Below are 9,153 nucleotides of genomic sequence, written 5' to 3' on the forward strand. Positions count from 1 at the left end.
TAAACAAATGATTTTGAAATTTTTTCTGTAGCATTATAACTACTAAAAAGTCCTGGAACACACTTTGAGAACATTTAAACATTATATTTAGTAATAAGTTAAAAATGATCCACATGGAATTTTATATGTTGATTATTAAATCTAAAAGGGAGTCATCATGGAATATGGCCCAGTGCTCTAGTCACTGCACTACATAGCTGCCTTTATATAAAGCCATTTGCAAAACTTATGTGAATATTAGCTGGTAGATGTAGAGTTATGAGTTTAGAGTTAGAAAATCTCCAATTGGCCAAAAGTACTATAATTAAGTAGGGATAAAGGAGTAAGGAGATGATAATCTTTACAAATGTTGATAAATTGTGGGATCTAGATCTGGAAAGGACATAAAAGAAACTGATTTAATGAATGAAGAAACAGAAGGTTTTTGAGGTTAAGTTTTTCACTGAAGATTTCTGGTAAGGTGTAGATTCTGAAAGCAGTCCATTGCACTTCGCAGTAGCTTTAATTCTTAGAAAGGTTTTCATTACATCAGACCTAAATTTAAGTCTTTATGATTTCTTATTTTTATTCACAGAGTGAAACAGAGCAAGGCCAATTTGGCCTTATCTAACAGCCCTTCAAATAATGGAAGATAGTTCCCTTCTAGTTCTGACCCCAACACACAAGGCAATATAAACTTATTGAAATATGTTCATTTTTTGTCTTTCTATTCCCCCAAACTAGAAACATGCTCTGTTATGTAGTGTTTAATAAATGCTTGTTCAGGTAGCAAGGTGGTGTGGTGGATAGAGTACTAGGTCTGAATTTCAGAAGACATGAGTTCAAGTTCATCCCCCAAAACTTAATAGCTTTATAACCCTGGCCAAGTCACTTACCCTAATTTGCCCTAGTTTCCTCATCCATAAATTGGGGATAAGAATAGTACATATCTCACAGGATCAAACAAAATGTTGATAATTATAAAACACTTAGTGCACTGTAAGCAGTAAACAAAAGCTGGCTATTGCTAATTGTTGTATTGAATCCCATTTAACTGAATTTAATTGAAATCTTCTGCCTCTGCATCCCATTTCTTTAACCAACATTATGATGCCACAATCTAAAGAACATTCACCTCCCTGACTGCCTTCCTCTGAATTGTTTCTAGATTACAGATAGCTTTCCTGAGATATGTGCCTAGAACCACACCAACTATTTCAAGTTTGGTCTGACCACAGTAGAGCACCACAGGACCATGCTTTTTCTGCTCCTAGATAATCTGACTCTCTTAGTATGGCCTGAGACCACAGCATAGCTACTCTAGAGACCATTAATATAGTTACATTTACTTTATAAGCTAATAGTTCACGTTCCTGACCCATGAGAAATTTTTCATTCTACTAAAATCCCTGCATGCTTTTTTCATCTAAATTACTACCTAGACATAATACCTCCATCTTATATTTATTCAGTAGATTGTTTGACTCATCCAGGGAATCATATCTTCATAAGCATGTACAAAAAAAACAAACAAACCAAAAAAATTTTGTTAAGAGTATTTTATGTATGAACCAGTTTGCTTCACCTAAGTATTTGCAGACACAAAGAGGCTTATGCCATCATCACTGTGCTTGAGGAGCTCATTACCTGTAGAGACATGGCATATAACAGAGACAATTCCCAATAGAAGGAACATATGCAGGCAATCCATACATGGTTTCCAACTTTTTTACCATCATAAATAACACTCTAAAAGTTTTGTGTCTCTGTGTCTTTTCCTCCTTTCCATTAGAGAACTTTTTATTACATGAAGAATATGGGGATTACAGATTTTAAATGCCATTCTAGGATAACACAGGAAAAATGGGTTATATTCTGAATTTGAATCAACTTTTCACTCCAACTTAGTGTTCTTTCTATTTTTCTTTATTAGAATACAACATTGAAGTATTAAAACAATGAACAAAACAACTTGTGTGAAAAGAGAACTAGAGTCTATATTTCAAAACTAAGTATGATTGTCTGCCAGTGTCCCTGAATATCCAACAAGAAAACATACTCTTACATCAGCCTCCCTAATCCTTCTTGGAAAATGAAAAATGGACAGCGTCCTTATTTCCAAATGTTTTCAGACTTATCAGTGTCATTGCCAATGATGCTTTGAAAGTGTTTATTGTGGATTGAGAAAAAGAGAGGCAATGGATTGAAATAGTCATAAAATCTGTTCTCTGATGAGCCTGCTCTTTTTGTTTCTCTGAGATCCATGAGCCTCTCTCCTTGATCCTCCTATCTTTGATAGATGGATATGTACTTGAGCTGGAGAAATAGAATGCCTTGCCTGTCATGTTCATCATATTGGCTCATCGCTCTGAAAAATATTTTGCATTGTGCTGGAAACTAGAATTTTTCAATAATAAATGAGGAAAAGAAAATCTATCCTGGTATGCTTTTGTGTGTGTATGAATGTGTGTGCGTTTGTGTGTGTGTGTGTGTGTGTGTGTGTGCGTGCGCACATTTCGCTTTCACTTTTTTCCCCTGGAAAATAAGTGGAAAAATAATTTTTCTTCAAATTACATTTTATAGTTTTCAAAACTTTTCTATCAAGATGTGTTGATCTGATTCAACTGTTCAAATGGGCCCATTATCCCATGACCTCTTTGGTTTCTTTTGAGTTCCAGCTAAAATCTTGGATTCTACTGGAAGCCTTCCCCAACCCATCTTAATTTTAGTCCTTTATCTTGTATAGAGCTTGCTTTGTATTTATGTATATGTTGTTTCCCTCATTTGATTGTCAACATCTTTGAGGGTAGGAACTTTCAATTCTTTTTATAACTCCAGCACACAGCCCAAAGCTAGGCACATGGTAGTGATTTGATAAATGTTTGTTGATTGATCGATTTATCAAATGCAATTTATTATAAAGATGAAAAACACAATACCACCATGCCTGCTAATCCTGTGATACTCTTCTCTTTATCTTCCCATAAGTTCCTGATAGGAAGTTCCCTGGAACCCAAGGTGCTGCAATGGATTGCTCCTTTTCTCAATATCACAAAGATAACAATAGATCGGGGAGCCTATTGATTATTCCTGAATCTTGTCACATGACCCACTCTTCAATTTTTTTTAATCATGAATTTCTTTGATAACATCCTTTACCCCAATTTTTCTTTGTAGTTGTCTCTTTGTGTATGCCAATGCACTCACACTCAATATGTGACCGCTTTCCTCAGTATTATATCTGCTTTTATTTATTCTTTCAAAAACTATGGTGGTCCATGACTTGTAACCATATAACCATGCCAGTAGAGTTCTCTTATCAGTAACAAGGGTCTTTGTTTCAAAGGCAAGAAGGAAGGTTCAGGTCATTCCAGAAGCTTCAAAAATTCCCAAAGGCAATCTAGCTTACTCTCACATTTAAATATTCCTGTCAACAGTCAATTTTAAATAAGAATAATTAAGTCAAATCTTCATAAACAAATTTACACCCTAGGAATTAGTCACTTATTTTCAATTATCATTACCTAAGAGGATTCCTTACATGAGGACTGAGACCCAGGCTCAGACATGTTATTTTCCTGTGGGAATGTGGACAGGATGAAATAAAAAGAAGTGTAAACTGTGAAGCAGTTCATTTTACAATACTATATTTAGTCATAAGCCTGCATGTGTGTTCTAAATTATCTGCTTCTTTCACAGATATAATCTCTTATTTTCACTTTAAATGATTCTCTTCCCATATGACATGAACTGTTAAATGCAGAAAAAGACCCAAACATGAGTTTGTTTTTATGCTCCAAATGGAAAATGATTCAATATTTCTACCCAAATCATACACAAGTTTTCAAAATCTTTACATTGCTTTAATTTGCCAAAATCTTTTAGATAACAATTTGCAAAAGAGGTAGGCCAGAAGAGAACTTGCATCATTATACTCTCAAATACTAAAATCATTGATTTTGTCTCCAACTGAAGTTGTTGGTTAGATTCATTAATATTGATTACATGAATTTGAATTTGTTAAAGTTAAGTCATTATATTCACCTTCCTGACAAAAATGTCAATGGTACTATTAAAACTCAATATTCACACATAAGTAGAATGGGAATAAAAATGGTATAGCTTGATTAATAAGATATGTGGTGAAAGTTTGATTTTTGAACATGTGACATAGCCAAGGCTACCCTTATACAATGTAGTCATTAGCATGAATGGTGCATCCAATAGCATGATGAACACTGAAGTGAGATATATAAGAACAATTAACAAAGCATGCTTTGCATTTTTGTCTTACTAGGGAAGTGACTTGAGTATTAAGCTCAATTCACAAAATATTTAGTACAAGGCTATGAAATTATCTGAGAGAAACTTTAATAGCTGAGTCTTACATTTTTTCAAGATTTTGAGAAAATAAATAAAAATTTTAGAGCATGAGAAGAAAATTATCTTGGACAGAAAATTTGAGTCTTTTTTTTCAAGAAGTCATTTGGAAAATGGGGCACTGCAATGGCAAGCAGGGTGGGATTTTTTGCTGTTTTTAGTTTTGGAGTGCTTCTCAGCATGAACGCAATCAAGTGCCTTTGAATTATGCCTTTGTTTCAATCAAGAGTCTTTGATTAAATCTTTAGAGTCTTTGATGACCTGCTTATGTCAAAAGACCTAGGTCACATGGTTGTGACACCCTCTGACCCTGAATAAGTGTATATATATGCTGAGGTTAGCATTTGCTTGGGACTCACTCATTGGAAGAGTGTTGGTGTGGAGAATCTGGGTAGCAGTTAAGGAGCTCCCGGCTTTGAAAACCCAGATGTTGGTGCTTATCTCCCTGGTACATACTTCAGGGTACTGACTTTTTACCCTGAACTAAGTGAATGACGTGTGTATATTTGATTCAAGTGAGATTGTAAACCCCTCATAGTTGCTTTCCTTAGAAAAGCAGATCAAAGAACCTGTGCTAGCAGCCCTCCTGTGTGCTGGTGTTATTGGTGGTGCACAGCCACAGTAGCTGCAAGTAGCATTGTTGTTACAGGCACTCCTGATGATGCTTCAAATACCAAGAAACCTTAATGCCAGACCTGCAATCAAGTGTTTCCATTCTATGTAGACATTTCAACTAGTCATAATACAAACTAAATACTGCTAAAATGGGATATAGGCAATGAAGAATGGGATCATTTGGTGGCAGTTTGTATTTCATGTTAGGTTTAAAATTTTCTGAAAGTAGATAACATAGAAAAGATTTATTAAGTCACCTGAAATCATATGATACCTTGTAACTATGATATGTATATATAATTCCCAACTTATGCCCTGCTTTTCAGATGGAAGACTTAAGTCTTGTAGTTTACTAATTTCTATGACATGCTTCTCCATTGCTTGCTCCCTCTAGAAACATCAGATTGTGACTTGAGGACCACTCACCTCTTTTCCCCTCCCCTGCACATACTTCATTCATGATTAAATCTCTTTAATAACTCTTATGTCATTTCTTACTTGTAGAACTTTATTGCAAATATAATGCAGTCTATTCACTCTTGTTATATTTCTATACACCAACCTTTGAATGATACTTTTTTAAAGACTGTGGATAAAAACATGCCATTAGGGAGATAAATCACCAAAGAGAGTGGATTAAAGGATCAGAAAACCTCTTATTCCATTGATATACTCAGATACTAGTTCTAGTTAAAGTTTCTAACATCATTGAGAAGATTTCTCATAAGAGATTCATGAGAGGACAGGGGACATAGATAGGAATAACAAAGTATGGGAAACCTTGGATAGGTTGTAGTTTCAATATTGGAGGGACAACCCACATCCATGCAATTACAGTTTCATCCTAGTATAAAAATAAGATTGTGGCACTACATGACTCATAGCCACCTAGCATCAAGAAAAGGATGTCTGTGTACACAAAATTTTTGTTACTGTTTTTGTTGTTGTTGTTGTTTGGGGGGATATCTCAGAATCTTTTAAATCACTGTACAATTTTTCTAAATTATTCCATCCTTCTGTCTTCTTCTAACACAATTCTGATTTCAGTTCATGAAATACCTGTCTTCTGTCTGAAATATATGTACTGTTGGACCAATTCAATGAGTTATCCTTCCTCTTTTTACATGTCTTTACTTCTTCTGTGTATTGTTATTTCAAAACTTTGAGTGATCAAAGAACTTCTTAAAGAGATTGTACTCTTTATGGAGAGCAGATATAATCACCACAACATCATAAATAGATATAAACATATGGACCCTAGGTGTTTGATATGATGACTGAGATTTTTTTTTTTCACTGCAATATCACACTGTTGCCTCTTTGAGTGTGTATCCTTATAATACCTTAAGCTAGGTTCAATGATTTAGTTATTTTTAAAAGAATAAGGTTAAAAATATATCCCTGTTGCCATATCACTGGAATTCTTCCCAGGGGCAATATTAATAATACATCAAATCATATTGTTTGCCACTTTCTGACTTGTGAATGCCCACACTGGAAATTTAAGAATAGGCTTTTGTGAACATTTTAAAGCTATACCCAGAATACCTATAAAATGGAAAGATGCCAGGATATCTCAATGACAAAACTGTGGTTCAAACCCTGGCTCAACTATGTCCTACATCTATGGCCTTAACTATTTTATTTAATCTATATATGCCTTGGTTTTCTTATATGAAAAATGGGGACATAGGGCTAGGTGGCCTATACTGTCAGGTGCAATTCTAATGCTGTGGTCTTATCTCAAACTCTGATTATACACGCACTTTTTTGTTCTAAGTGTAAGATTTTTAGTTTCAAGTAATTTAAATGATAATAATATTAAATAAGCATGACTCAAGATTTGGCAGGAGAGATATCAAATAAATGCCAGTTGCATTTCATAGGTAAAGTCTGATTTCTAGTGATGCTAACTCTCCTTTAGAGATTTCCTCCATTCAGTGGTACACCCATCGTCTTGTTGTGGATGTTCTTTCTTCTTTTCTAATCTCTTGAAAGCTATTCTTAGAAGGAAAGTAAAAAAACAAATTAAGAGGTAGTGAAGGCTTAGTGTCAATACTTTAATGTGTAGCTAATGCTGATGGAATATTTCAGTTTAATAAGGAGAAAATTCCTTACTCAGTGGTTCTAGGTTCTTCTCAAGTAAAAGATCTGGGACCCTAGATACAGGTGTGCTGATTTGCACTGTAATATAATCTGGTTCATACAGTTTCCCTATTGCCTGGAAATAGCCAAAGAGTTTCATAGAACAGACTAAGACTTTGAAAAAAATAAGAATATTGATTACTTCCTGCAATGAGACTAGACTAGTCACTGCAGACAAAGGACGAGATGAACTACTTAAGCAAAAATGCATCCATTATGACTATATTCTTTCAAAATCCCATAAAATATGGTTCCATGGAATATAAATTGGAATCCATTGTCATAGAGGGAAAAGTGAATGCTCAGCCAACTGCTGAATAGAGTAAGTCATCAAACCTCAAAACTATCATTTCCAAACCACTATTAGTTGAGACGGTTCTTCACTTTTCCATTGTAGTTAGTGTGGCTTTGGTTTTACACACATTTAATTTCTCTACAATTTCTATTGCCCTAATTTGATTGAAACCTATAAGTTTTATCCATTACAACACTATGTTTGAGTTTTCACAAAGCCTCATGGTCTTCATTATCTTCATTTCTATCATCATTTTGCTGGACAAATTAAATTTAAACATCATTTTCAATTTTTAAAATGATGCTTGAATTCTGCACAGAGCAAAAAGGCTGAACTAAATATAACTCTTACTCTTTTACTTGGACTGGAAAGAAATCACATAGACCTCCAAAAATTAAAATGCTTTTAATAAAACACAACACCCTAGGAATATTGAAATGATTTTGAATATTAAATGCAGTGATTTTATTTGAAAAGTGAACTTTTCCAATTCATAACGATTCTGTCTTAGGCTTGTAATAGCTCAATATATCATGTGGGTGTTAGTTTGCCAAATAACCTTGCTACATTTTAAGTGTAATCACCATCAAAGCACTTGGAGAACCAACTGGTATATATTTTACAAGGAAAAAAAACTTTAAAAATGTGGAAAGAAGCTTGAGAGACTGAAAAAACATGTTTGATGTTATTTCTTCTCAAATGTGTCAAAAGTTTTCTTTCTATTATTCTTGAATTTTAAGAATTTTCTCTGGGATCTTTTTCTAGCTGGAAACATGGCAGGCATAGAGGAAAAGAAGAAGTTACCATCCACTCCAGAATCCCTTCTGAAACACTGAAAGGCTTTCTAAATATTGAAATCCAAATGCTTAAAGAAGAAAATGGTTATAAAAAAAATTCTGTAAAATACAGAGAAAAGTTATCTATGACAAAGCTAAAGCCTACTGTAAGGAGTACAGACAGATGTACAGAAGTGAAATCTGGCTGGATAGAATGGCATGCAAAGCTGGCAACTACTAGGGACCTGCTGAACCCAAGTTAGATTTTGTGATCAGATTAGAAGTATCAATGATGTTAGCCCAAAGATCTGACAAGTATCACAGCTTCTTCATCTTTGCCAAATCTTTAACGGCACTTTCGTTAAGCTTGACAAGGCTTCAATTAACATGCTGAGGATTGTGGAACCATACACTGCATGAGGTTACCAAACATGACGTCTGTGAATCAATTGATTTTAAAATGTGGTTATGGAAAAATCAAGAAGCAGAGAATTGCCCTGATGGCTAATACTCTTATTGTTAAACCCCTTGCTAAATATGGAATTATCTTCATGGAGGACTTGACCCATGAGATCTACACTGTTGGCAAGCACCTCAAAGCTACCAATAACTTCCTATTGCCCTTCAAGTTATCTTCTCCATGAGGCAGAATGATTAAAAAAGATGCCACATTTTGTGGAAGGTGGAGATGCTGGTAATAAGGAAGACCAGATCAACAGGCTCGAATGAACTCAAGGTCTCTACCTTGGTTATTTTTCTAATGGTCCATTAATAAAAATGCATGTGATTAAATTGGAAAAAATAATTTACTCTGGGTCCTTCCTTTTCAATGTCAGTTATTCCCTCAAATGTTCCTTTATACCTTACATTATGGGGTAGATTATTGATATGGTCCCTCAAATAGTCAATCAACTCTGGGTTTCATCATGAAAGGATAGAGCTTATGGAAATGGCCAGCACCCT

General features: G+C 34.6%; 1 pseudogene; it reads left to right on the plus strand.

The window, feature by feature from the left end:
• The first annotated feature begins 7,577 nt into the window (after positions 1–7,577).
• Positions 7,578–8,919, plus strand: LOC118847088 (annotated as a pseudogene).
• Positions 8,920–9,153: the final 234 nt, after the last annotated feature.

This window comes from Trichosurus vulpecula, chromosome 4 (assembly GCF_011100635.1).
Source record: "Trichosurus vulpecula isolate mTriVul1 chromosome 4, mTriVul1.pri, whole genome shotgun sequence".
NCBI classification, from domain to species: domain Eukaryota; kingdom Metazoa; phylum Chordata; class Mammalia; order Diprotodontia; family Phalangeridae; genus Trichosurus; species Trichosurus vulpecula.